Source organism: Gossypium hirsutum, chromosome D03 (genome assembly GCF_007990345.1).
Source record: "Gossypium hirsutum isolate 1008001.06 chromosome D03, Gossypium_hirsutum_v2.1, whole genome shotgun sequence".
Classification (NCBI taxonomy): domain Eukaryota; kingdom Viridiplantae; phylum Streptophyta; class Magnoliopsida; order Malvales; family Malvaceae; genus Gossypium; species Gossypium hirsutum.
Window position 1 is genome coordinate 35,219,186 of NC_053439.1, and position 13,779 is coordinate 35,232,964.

A 13,779-nucleotide genomic window follows, 5' to 3' on the forward strand; every position below is an offset into this window, starting at 1 on the left:
AATAACAAAAATGTATTCAATATATTTTGTTATTGCCACTTATTTTTGGGTTTTATAGAAAATTCAATAACGGTTCTTAAAATATAATGTGTTCACTCAAAACGTTTAAAATGTTAAGATTTATAATTACTTTGTTTAAATAAATAATTAATTTAGAAAAATTAGATTAATGAAATTTTAAAAAATTAAAAAAATAATTATAAAAGAAGAATAATTATATTAAAAATAAATGACATAAAAAATATCCAACATGGATATCATCATATTTGTAAAATTTATAAATAGTTTTAATAAAATAAAATTTAAAAATATATATTATAATTAAAATAATAATTTTTGAAGTTTAAATTTTTATATTATAATGAAACCATGAATATTAAATTAAATAAAATTATGATGAATTTTGAATAACCATTTATTTAAGTGGAATTTAAAAAAGGGAATTTAAGCTACTAAAATTTTCTTTAAAATTACTCGCAAATTTTAAATTTCTCCGATATCTTTGTCTATTTAAGAATTTAGAAGTATCATTACTTGTGCCTCTTACATTACTCTTCCAATACATTACGACATTATTTTCACATCTCTAAAGATATCGTTTAACAAGGATAATAATAAAAAGTTATATAATCATGGTTAAATTCTGCTATCGGTGGCTTTAATTTACTTGAAGTTATAGATTTAACCATTATACTTTAATTTGGTTAATTTTAATCTTTATATTTTTCAATTTTAAAATTTGATGCGGCAAACATATTATTATATTTGTAATGTCATTTCAACTTATCATTTTCACATATTACTCACTAAAAACTCATTTAATAAATTAATGACTATCATTTGCGTCAAGACAAAAAATTCAAAATTCGAAAAGTATAGGGACTTGGATTGATCCAATTTGAGAATATAGACTAAATTTAAAACTATACGCATAGTTCAAGGTTAGTAATTGGATTTAATCTAAGGGGTTAACTGATATTATTTGAGGTAAGACTCAAATTTCAAAAAGCAAATGCAGTAAAATTGATCAAATTAAAATGTAATGACTATATCCACAACTTTCACAAAGTATATAGACTAATAGCATAATTTAACCTATAATCATTAATGCTTGAGTTAATTAAAGTTTCAATAGATTTAAGCATTAAATAAGTAAATTACAAAATTAAATTTATTGTACCAAAGCCTCTTGTTTTTTTTTTCTTTCTTATTTTGCTTTGAAAGAAGTTCATATATATATAATTTGAAATTCATGTACTCTAGTTTGGAATTTAGTCATATTATTGGCATGGTTTTAATTGGGCTTGTTTAGATGTTTTTAATTTAATTCAAACAAATTTATCTGACTAATTGATTCAACTCGAATTTCATTTCATTGAAATCCATTCATAAAAAATTCAAATTGACTTAAGATAATAAATAGGGATCATAAAAAAAAGTAAGGGTTAAATCACTATTTGGAGCTTGAACTTGGCAATTTTTCCCACATTGGGGCCTGAACTTTTTTTTTATCCAAGTTAGATCCTAAACTTGACAATTGTTCCCATATTGGGGCCTGGACTAGGCAATTGTTCCCACATTGAGGCTTGAACTTCTTTTGACCAAATTAGTCTCTGAATTTAACAAATTTTCCTACATTAAGGCTTAAACTTGGCAATTGTTCCCATATTATCCCAGAACTTTAGGGTTTTTAAGGACTACCTTAGACAAAAAAAGTTCAAGCCCCAATGTGGAAACAATTTCCAAGTTTATGGCCTAACTTGGACAAAAAAAAATTTTGAGGCACCAATGTGTGAAATTTTGTTAAGTTTATGCCCCAAAAAGTGATTTAACCCATAAATTAATCAATAATTTTAAAAATCACTGAAAATAATTATATATACTTTAATATTTGTTAAATGTTGTTATTAATCCTTATACTATGCGTAAATTGTGAATTTAGTCTACGCACTTTAATTTGATCATTTTTAACTTATGTACTTTTTCAATTTTGGAATTTCAGTCTTAACCAAATTGTAGTTGCTAATTTATTAAGTTATGTTTTTTACAAAATCTTATGTGATAAGCATATTATCACATGTGTAATATCATGTCAACTTGTTATTTTTACGTATTACTCACAAAATAGTTAGTTAATAGATTTAATGGTTGTTGTTTATGCCAAGATCGATATTTCAAAATTCAAAAACTATAAGGACTAGGAATAATTAAATTGGAGAACATATATTAAATGTACAACTTTAGCATACTACACAACTAATATAAAAATCTAACCAAACGAAATGAATTAGTATTGTTTGAGTTAGAACTAAAATTTCAAATTTTAAAGAGTACAAGCATTAAAATTAACTAATTTAGAAAATATAAAAATTAAATTTAAGTAAATTAAAATACAAATATTGTATCCTTCATAATACAAATACTAATAATAGAATTTGATGTAGTAAATGACATCTCGTAGTTTATTGATACGATTGAGCAAATCAAATCTAAATTGTCAAAAAGCCAAAAAAAATGTTTTAAAAAATAAGGCATAATGTTTTTTTCTGGCCCTCTAATTTTACAAAAAAGAAGAAGTCATTTTAACATTCCATTTAATTTTTCGCTTTTTTTAGCTCTTAAATTTGTATTTTTTTTCAAATCATCTTAATATGAATGAAAAAGTTAACGTTTGTTAACTTTGTTGATCTAGCATACACATGGATTATGATAGGCGTCGAAACCACCAAACATAATCTCCTATGCTCTAATTGAACTAAAGAGTAATATAGAGTAGTAGGGTCGATCCCACAGGAACTGAGATTCCTAATTTCCTATTTACGTGACCAAATTCCTGAGTCTAGGTATCTGTCGTGCCCATGACTTGTATGTGCAAAGCTAAAATAAATAAATGGGGATTTTAGTTGATAAAGAAAAAAAACAAGTATAAAATGAAATTAACAGAATGAAGGTTGCAAAATAAAATTAAGTAATTTAAATTAAATTGGTAAATCAATTTGTGAATGCTTAGCTTTAGTCTCGGTACAGTCCGAACTTGAACCGATTCTTGAAAATTGATTTCTTTCTTCTTAACAATAAGTTAGTTATAGCGGCCAAGGACGCCCCAACCACCAACTCTTTCTTGTATAGTTGGTTCTAGTATGATCTGCAAACCAACCATTACCGATTATCTAACCACATAACACACGTTCGCGATTTAAGATCTCAGTAGCCTTGCGATCTAGAAAAGCCCAACTCGAATTAATGACCGCAACTATGTGGGTTGTTAAAATCTAATCACTATCTCTCTTGACAGAACCCAACTAGCTTTTTCTAATTGGACATGCCAATTTGTTCGTAGGAACTCGAATACGGTAAACAACCGACTCATTTTCCCAACTGTAAGCCAAAACAACTCCCTCCCAACACGCACTTTGAGCTAAAATTGGATCAACTTTAAAGGACAAATGTGATTATCCCATATACTGGTGAGATAACAAATACCGTTTTGAAATATTTTAGCATGAGTTCATATCTCACGATTTTCGATAGGAATGATAACCGACCTAAGGCTAAATGGGGTTTTGTTGAGCATGAAATTAATCATACTTGATTGGAGTTTAAAAGTGGATTTGAATGTAACTGTGATAGGTGAAAAGGAAAAAGGACTTAAAAAGCAATTGAACCAAAAATTAGGAAATGGAAAAAAATTTGTTAGTAAACTTGAATAGCTACTTATGCGTGAAAGAGAAAAAATAAGAATTGTTTTAATTCTATTCCAGTGTGTCCTTTTCAAGCCACCATTACAAGGTATTTATACAATTTTCATATGTCAAATTTAGTATAATTCCTCCTATGATTATGCCTAACAACCAACTAAAATCATATTTTTTTTTTCTATTTATAGAGTTTGACAAATTCACAATTTGATTTTTAATTAGCCACTAATTCTGTAACTTTTCAATTTGTCCCCTTTTATTACTTTTTATTCCAATTAAGCCAAATTTGTTTGTTTATTTGAACTTCGGTATTCCAATTGCATCTTGACAAAATTAAAACAAGAAATCACAAGCTTAGTAGCATTCTATTCAAAATTTGACCACAAATAAGAACATTAAACACACAAAATTAGCTTGCTATCAGATTGCTATGTAAATGAAAATTAGTATTAATTAATTTTTTAAATTTGAAAAAAAATATTTTTTTCATAATCTTTATATTTTAAAATATTTTTAATTATTTTTAATTTCTAAAAATAGTTTTAATTATTTTTTAATTTTTAAATTTTAAAAAATTAATTAAATACTAACGTACCATCCACTTGTATGGAACCTCAACAAAGTTTAAAAAATATTAAATTTCCATTCATTTGGAGTGATTTTACAAAAAAAATGTAAATTAAAAAAAATTTAAAAAGTAAAAAAATTAAACAAAAAGCTAAAATTTCGTTTTTTTTTTAACCCCAAGAAATGCTACCTAGTAGAAATTTCGTAGGCATGGTGATTCATCTTCCATACAGGAAATCATTTCTGTTAGTATGTGCATTAACAATCAAATTATAATAGATGGGTAGAGAGATTTGAATCCACTTCATGTCATATATGCAAGCTTTTGTCAAGTACTCCTTTGAACATTTGTTTAATAAATTATGGGTAAATTACACCAACAGTCACTCAATTTTAGGGTAATTGATAAAACAGTCACTTAAGTTTCAATTCGGTCACTTAACTTTTAAAAAATAACAAAATAATCAACACTAACCGTTTTCCGTTACGTTTGTAATGGAGCTATCCTTTTCCATTATTCACTTAACAAAAATGCCATTTTCCATCCATCTCCCATCCCCCTCCCTCCTCCCCACCATCCCTCCCCCTATCACAAGCTCCTTTACTTTTTTTGCATACTTCCCCACCATTTCCCTCTCCCCCTCTTCTCTCTATTCCTTCTTCACCATCATTTCTCTCACCCTCAGCAAAGCTGTCATGTCCAAAGGAATGAACCACTTTTCCCTTGTCGTCTACTCAAATGCTCTAGCTTCTCTCATTCTTCTTCCAGCAACTTTTTTCTTCACAAGGTTCTCATCTATCTATCAATTAAATCCATGGATGAGCAATTAATGGTATTTATTTCTATTTTTGGACTTCTTTATATGCAAGAAAAAGCGGTCACCAATTACTTTATCTTTTTTGTGCAAAATTTTCTACTTAAGCATTACTGGGTATGTAATTAAATCTAAACAGAGTTTAATAATTCCTTTATTGGTGAAAAATTTGGGTTATAAAACTGGGTTTTTTGCAGGATCACTTTGATGCAGAACTGTGTAATCATTGGTGTAATATACAACTCTCCAACCCTTGCTTCTGCTTTTGCCAACTTAATCGTAGCTTTCACTTTCTTGCTTGTTGTTATCTTCAGGCTCATCTCTGCTGCTATGCCATTTGTTTTTGTAGTATAATGCATAATTAGCTGTCTTTGATCTTTGCTGCTATGCCAATACTTTTTCCACGAATTCAACCGCACTTACACCCATCTCCTTCTACCATGTTAACAGCATCTAACAATTGGCTCATAGGTGCCCTCTTCATTGTAGCTGCCTCTTTGTCACTTTCAGCAAAAATCGTTGGTCAGGTAATTTAATATGCTATTTCATAATCCACCATGCTTTGGGTACTTCAAATTGATACTTTCCCCACTAAATTTGAAGGTTGTAGTTCTGAAAGGGTATCCATCAGAGATAACGTTGGTTTCCTTCTATTGCCTCTTTGGGTCTATTCAATCTGCATTGGTTACTTTTTCTTGAGGTTCATTTTCCTTGAGGATGACCGTGAAGGAATAGGGGGAAGAGAGGGAGAGGGCAATGGTGGGGAGGTCTGCAAAAAAGTAAAGATTTTTTGATATGGGAGGGATGGTGGGGAAGAGGGAGGGGGATGGGGAAGGGATGGAAAATGGCCTTTCTGTTAAATGAACAACGGAAAAGGATAGCTCTATTACAGACGTAATGGAAAATGGTTAGTGGAAAATGGTTAGTGGTGACTGTTTTGTTATTTTTTGAAAGTTGAGTGACTAAATTGAAACTTGAGTGACTGTTGGTGTAATTTACCCATAAATTATATATGTTTACAAGGCCGTAACCATAACAATATGGAGTCGAAGAAAAATTTAGATATTATCCAATTTTATTCAATTTTTTACGATTTTATTCATAAAAAATAGTTCAAATATTTGCATGAAAGAGATTTTGAAATTGTGGAAGGACTGATAATGTAAAATGTAGATTGGGAAATCAATCAGACACATCCCACTTCAGATGTTTTTGCATATCCACCCATCTCATGTGAGAGTACAGGGTGGAAAGCTTAGTATTTTTTTCCCACCTAAAAATGCAAGCATAGCAATAAAAATAGCCTTGTTAGAAATGTGAGAAGTCGCCCCCATCTTACATGAGCAAACAAACACAACAGTTATGAGATTCAGTCACATTGCAAGAGGTGGATTTTTTGAAATTTCTTACCAAATTTAATGAAAAAGTTATGGCTCCAATTGGTCTCTTATATATAAAAACAAAACCCCATTGCACAATCAACACAAACAAAACCATGGTATCATTAAAGCTTCTTGTGGTTGTTGTTTTCCTGCTCTTATTCATTTGGAAAGCTTCATGGTACTTTAATTGATCATGTAGCAAAATTACTTCCTCTTTTTGCAAGTAAACTAATTAATTATATTTATGTGTTTGCTGAAGGTGCAGAAAAGGGTCCATACAAGTTTCATTCCAATGGGGAGTGTTTAGCGCATGCAAAAGAAGGGAACGGTAAAGGGTGTTATTTTGCTGAAACATGCAGCAGCGGAGGAGATTGTAGGTAGGCATGCGCTGCCTTGGGCCGCAACCCTGATGCCGTTGAGTGTGTTACTTTCACTGGTGAAAACCGCTGCTATTGTCTCAACATTTGAAAGACTGTATGAAACCGTATTGAAATTTACTTCACATACCTAAATGCAAACCCTTGTAGTGTTAACAACTTGGACGAGTTAACATGGTCAACTTTTTGTGTGGTGTTTGTAATGAGTTTAGTATCTATTGAGTGTCTTTTTGTGTAACTCTTTAGAAGATTTTTATGAAATAAATTTGTTTGGCTGAAAAAATAGAGTCAAAGTTCAATGTAGAGTTCTTAATATTGGACTAGTTGGCTAAAGAAAACTCTTGTTTATTGCTTCTCCGATCTATATGATGTTTTTTGTTTTTTGAAAGTACAAAAATTTCATTAAAAGGCCAATCTCTATTCATTAAAAGGTTTGTCTCCTTATAATGGTCCAACCCATCCCGAAAGGAGACAAACCTTAGTCCCACCTTTTCCAATCCAAAGGGATGAATAGAGGAAACTGGAACCTCAATCCCAATGAAGCAGTCCTACTCTCAACCTACAAGTCTAATACCGAAGAGGTCCAAGAGGACCGCGGTTGACACCATGGAACACGTAAGGGCCATCGATTGTTGTAAATCCTGACCCTTCAAGAGGGCATCAGCATCCAAATCACAAAGATCCAGAGCACATCGACATCACCATGCACAAAAAGCTTCCGACCAGACAAAAGGAGACAAACTCTTGGACAAAAATCGTGAAAAGACCACGAAAAAGCCAAGGGTCTCTCTTCTATCTCTCCAATGGCTGAAAGCCGGGTGGAAGTAGGGGACCTAATTGTTCTGCTGAAAATAAGGAAAAGGAAAAAAAGAGGATGGGAGTGAAGATGGGGAAGGAGAGAGTAAGGGGAAAGAGGAAGGGAGGAGAGGACCCTCGATCGGCCATAAGACTGCCTTCAATGGCTAAAGGGCGGAAAAACTGATTCTTAGGGATTACAAAGTGTGAGAGGAAAATACACGGACTGAGAAAACTAATATTATTGATAGTTATTGATTATTTTAATCCTTCATGATATCTTTTTTAGGGTAAATTATATAAATAGTCATTCAATTATAATTTTTATTTTATTTTAAGCACTTAAATTAAAAGAAGTTTTACAATTTAGGGACCCTCATTGCATAGTTTGATCACTGTCATTAAAATCCCAAAACAGAAATCTAATATGGCATTTTTTCTTTTAAATTTTGATTTTTTGCTTAATTAAATTAAAATTCATGTTATTATTATTAATCATAAAAAATTACCATTTTAATCCAAAACTTTTAATTTAATTTAAATAAGGTATAACTTTAAAAGATTTTGGACATTTGCATTTCTCAGCCTCTAGTGTCAGTTTCTACCTTGGGTGGAGACTTTCTTTTTCGCAGACATATCTGCAAATACCACAACAAATCCTTAAATTTTACATTACAAAAATGAAAATATTTCCATTTTTCTATATTTTTTTTAAAAAAACCCAACATCAAATAATTAAAAAGTGATGTAGAATAAGTGTAAAAGAAAACTGCTCAAGTATATTTGATGTAAAAGGTGCTGTTATATACAAGAGATGAAATAACAGAAAGAAAATAACAGAAACATAACTGCTAACTAACTAACTAAAAATTAAATTAAACTATATGACTAACAGCCCCCCTCAAGCTGGAGAGTGTACGGGAAACAATACCAGCTTGGACAAAATGAGCTGAAAAGGAACAGCAGTAAGAGCTTTAGTAAAGATATCAGCAAGTTGATCCTTGGAAGAACAAGGAAGCAGTTTAACAACACCGGCCAGCACTTTCTCACGAACAAGATAATAGTCGATTTCGATATGTTTAGTACGTTCATGAAACGTAGGATTGGCAGCAATTTGAATAGTGGAATTGTTGTCACAAAAAAATGCAGTAGGACCAGAAATAGACAAATGCAAATCACACAAAAGAAATCGAAGCCACTGAATTTCACAAACAGTAGATGCAAGGGCACGATATTCTACTTCTGAGGAAGAACGGGACACAGTGCTTTGCTTTTTGGCTTTCCAACTAACAAGAGAATCACCATAAAATAGGAAATAACCAGTCACAAAACGGCGTGTGAAAGGACAACCAGCCCAGTCAGAGTCACTAAAAGCCTTCAGTATAGGTGAGGAAGAAGCAGAAAAGAAAAGCCCAAAGTCAAGGCAGCCTTTCAAGTAGCGAAGAACACGTTGAGTAGCTTGAAGATGAGTGACTATAGGTCGGTTCAAGAATTGACTCAGCTGTTGAATTACGAAAGCAAGATCAGGTCTAGTAGAAACCAGATATAGTAGGCGACCAATAAGTTTCCTGAAAATAGTGTTGTCAGGAAGCAAATCTGCAGAGACATCTCGAGGAATTTTGGTAGCCATTGGAGTCTTAACAGGCTTGTAATCTGAGAAACCAAAGTCAGACATGAGATCGAGATCATATTTTCGTTGACAAAGATGAATACCAGCAGAACTTCGAGCAACCTCAAGGCCAAGAAAATACATTAGATCACCCAAGTCTTTAATGCTAAATGTAGAATCCAAAAAGGCTTTCACTCTTGCTATTTCATCTAAATGATCACCAGCCAGAATAACATCATCAACATAAACCAATAATGCAGTAAAAGAAATGTCATCCTTTTTAATGAACAATGAGAATTCAGAATTGGATTGAATATAACCAAGAGAAGAAAGAGCTACTGTGAGTTTAACAAACCACTGTCGACTAGCTTGCTTTAGACCATATAAGGATTTTTGCAACTTACAGACCTTGTGGGGAGTGGATGAAACAAAACCATGAGGTAAAAGCATATAAACCTCTTCAGTCAAATCTCCATGTAAAAACGCATTATTAACATCAAGCTGGTGCAAAAACCAATTTTTAAAAGCAGCAATAACAAGTAACAAGTGAACGGTAGTAAGCTTGGCTACAGGGGAAAAAGTATCAAAATAATCGACACCCTCAGTTTGTGTGAACCCCTTTGCAACCAAACGAGCCTTGTAACATTCAATAGAACCATCGAGTCGATATTTTACTCAATAGACCCATTTACAATCGATTGCAGCCTTGCCTGGAGGTAAGTCCATAATGATCTAGGTGTTATTTTGTTCAAGAGCAAAAATTTCAGCTTGCATTGCTTCTTGCCAATGGGAAATTTTACTAGCTTGTAAATATGTTGTAGGTATAGAAGAAGCATTAATGGCAAGAGTAACGGGTGTGGAGCATCGAAGATGATTGGTAGCAGCCTTGATTAAAAAACAGTGATATTGGTCTAAATAAGAAGGTGGTTTTCTAAGACAAGGTGGCCTAGAAGGTTAGAAGAGAACAGGAGGTGGAACCTGAGGTTAAGGTGGCAAATCATAAGTAATGGAGGGGTCAAAGGTCAATTGTGGGGTGGAGGAAGGAGATGGTAGATGAGAAAAAGGAAAAACGGACTCATAAAAAAGGACATTTCTTATGACAAAAATGGCATGAGTTGACAGGTCAAAAAGAATATAACCTTTGACATTTGGTGGAAATCCAAGAAAAACACACTCACGTGCTCGAGGATCAAATTAGGCTTAGTTTGGTATAGTTTGTCAAAAGGAGTAAGGTTAGCCAAAAGAGGAGTCAGGGTACGATTAACAAGAAAAACAGAATGAAGAACAGCATGTCCCCAAAAATGCTTAGGTAGACCAGAATGAAATAAGAGAGCCCGTGAAACATTAAGAATGTGTTGGTGCTTACGTTCAACAAGATCGTTTTGTTGTGGAGTTTCAACACATAAGGTTTGATGAATAACGCCTTTGGAAGCATAAAAAGCTGGAATAGCAAACTCACAGCCATTATTAGTTCGAATGACTTTAATTTTGGAAGAAAATTGAGTTTCAACATGTGTGCAAAAATTCTGAATATGAATGCGAACTTCAAATTTGGCTTTTAATAGAATGATCCAAGTGAAACGACTGAAATCATCAACAATGGTTAGAAAATAATGATGACCAGTGATAGAAACAACATCAGTCGGGCCCCAAATATCAATATGAATAAGTTCAAATATTTTATTGGAAACAGAAGTGCTTACAGGAAAAAGTATTTTCTTTTGTTTTGCCAAATGACATGCTTTACAATTTGCATTATTTGTCATGGACAAAGAAGGAATGTAAGGGGAAAGTAGCTTCAATCTAGAATCAGAAAGGTGACCGAGACGATGATGCCAAAGGGAACATGAAGTGGTGGTAGCTGACAAGGTAGTGGGAACGAGAATGGAGAGGGTTTGAGCTGGTGAGTTCAAAATAAAGACCATGAAAAACTTTAGTTGTACCAATCATCTTCAAAGAGGTAAGGGCTTGTAAGGAGCAATAAGTTTTGTGAAAAGTAAATGAACAAGGTAACGTAGCAGTAAGTTTAGTTACAGATAAAAGATTGAAAGTAAATTGAGGAACATAAAGAACATTAGTAATGTAAAGGCGATTACTGAAAATGACTGTACCAGAAATTTGAGCACAGACTTTGGTGCCATTTGGAAGATTTATATGCACAGGCTTAATTGAATGAAAAGAGGCAAAAAAGGATAAATAGTGTGTAATGTGATCAGTCACACTAGTGTCTATGATCCAATGGTGGGATTGAAAAGAAAAAAAGGTTACCTGAGGATGTAGAAGGTATTTGAGGTAAGGAAGAGGCAGTGTTGGTAACATGAGGTGGGGAGGGAGAGGTGGAAGATGGAAGCAATGCGAGTAGCTGTTGTAACTGATCTTGCGTCAAAGTAACAGAAGAATCAGATGGCAAAATGGCAACAGACTGTGAAGAGTTCAAGGGTTGTACAACACCATCATTAAGCACTGTGTGTTCACGTGAAGCTCGACCACGAGACTTATAACCAAGTGGATAACCATGCTTCTCATAGCAGGTATCAACAGTATGCCTGGATTTACCACAAAAGGTGCACTGTCGTGAGTCAAGAAACTATTTTGCCTGAGATTTCTTGGAAGAAGGGTGTTGGCGCAGTGTGTTACTAACAAACATTTGAGAAGATCCAACAGTAAGGTGGCATTCCTGTTGAATGACCAAGGAAAAAGCTTTATTGATCGTAAGCAACGGATCAGTGAGCATGATTTAAGAGCGAATAGCAGCAAAACGATCATGAAGGCCTTTAAGAAAGCGAATAACGTAATCATTATCATAATATTTCTAAAGAGTAGCAAAAACACCACAAGAACAAGATGTTGGACAAGAACAAACGGGAATCGGTCGAAAATTCATCAACTTATCCCAGAGAATCTTTAACTCAGTAAAGTAATCAGTGACTGAGCGATCATCTTGCTTGAAAGCATTGATATCTTCTTGGAGATCAAAAATACGGAAAATATCTCCCTGAGAAAAACATTCACGGAGATCGCGCCAAACAGCATAAGTAAAATCAAGCCACAGAATACTGTTCATGATCGAAGGCGAGATGGTGTGATGCAACCAAGAAAGCACCATAGTATTACACCGTTCCCAGGTTGAATAAAGAGAATCTGTCCGGAGCGGAACTGTGATGGTGCCATCAACGAACTGAAGCTTGTTCTTGGATAAAAGCGCCATTGTCATTGCTCGAGACCAAGAATGATAATTCAAGCTTGATAAGACGGGAGAAACAAGAACTAAGGCAAAATTTTCATTTGGATGAAGATAATATGGACTAGAAGGTAGCGTAGGATCATTAAGTGCCATCATAGGAAAAAATCAAAGAGACAGAGTGTTTAGGAAGCAAGAAAGTGTAGGAAAATTATAACAGTAAGAAAATGCAAGAGAATAGAAAAATTTACATCTGATACCATGTAGAATAAGTGTAAAATAAAACTGCTCAAGTATATTTGATGTAAAAGGTGATGTTATATACAAGTAAGAAATGAAATAACAGAAAGAAAATAACAGAAACATAATTGCTAACTAACTAACTAAAAATTAAATTAAACTATATGACTAACAAGTGAAGTGAGCAGGGTAATCAAATGTCACTACTTCAACAGCATTCAAAGCCTTCTTTAGCATTTCATTCCACTCACTTAACCATATAATAGCAAAACAAAAACCCATATAATCTTATGAAGGAAGAAGGGGAGAGAAGGGACCTGATCATCCAATCAAAAGACGAATGAGCCCCAGCGCCATGAGTGAAGACTACCAGAAGGGATGAATTGTCTTGGGTCAACGATGATTTCGACGGAGATTCTTTGTCTTCTGTTTGCCCATTTGAAGGCGGTAAAGAGGCCATTGATTTCACTTCCTTTTTTTTCCCACAAATTGAACAAATAATTCCATCTTTGGGCTTCTTCCAAATCGGTTGAAATTTGGGCGACTAAAATGATAAATTTTTATGGATAATAATAACGTAGATTTTAATTTAATTAGGTGGAAAATCAAATTTTAAAAGAAAAATGTCACAATAGATTTTCGTTTGAGATTTTAACTTGGTAACCAAAATGATCGAATCATGTAATGTGAGTGTCTAAATTGTAATTTTTTTTATTTGGGTGCTTAAAATGAATTTGTTTTAGTTGACTGACTATTTGTGTAGTTTACTATGTTTTTTATTTGCAACTCTAATCTATAATATATATATATATATAAAAGTATGAGTTTGGAAAAACTTTTGAATTTATGAGAATAACTATTACTTTTTATCATATTACTAAATTCACATTTAAAAATAATTATAATATTTAATTTAGAATTATTAGTTAAAAAAGCTAAAGCAAAATAAATTTTTTGATAATTATACATTTAAAATTAATTATAATTTAATAGAATCTATGATAAATACATTTTTAAAAATGATTAGAATTTAAATTACAAATATTAATTAAAAAATTGTGCTAATTTTAAAATAGAATTATTAGTTTAATAGAATTACAAGTACAAAATACATG

General features: G+C 32.6%; 1 long non-coding RNA gene across 5 annotated transcripts; it reads left to right on the plus strand.

Moving 5' to 3' along the window:
* Nucleotides 1-4,793: 4,793 nt before the first annotated feature.
* On the plus strand, nt 4,794-7,227 carry LOC107950724 (uncharacterized). Of its 5 annotated transcripts, XR_005911294.1 has the most exons (5): nt 4,810-5,098; nt 5,278-5,311; nt 5,531-5,607; nt 5,684-6,640; nt 6,722-7,227. It is a non-coding gene; the product is annotated as an uncharacterized lncRNA (long non-coding RNA). The 5 variants fall into 5 exon arrangements; XR_005911296.1 differs by lacking the exon at nt 5,278-5,311 and having other exon boundaries at nt 4,794-5,053; XR_001698172.2 differs by lacking the exon at nt 5,278-5,311 and having other exon boundaries at nt 4,807-5,098.
* Nucleotides 7,228-13,779: the final 6,552 nt, after the last annotated feature.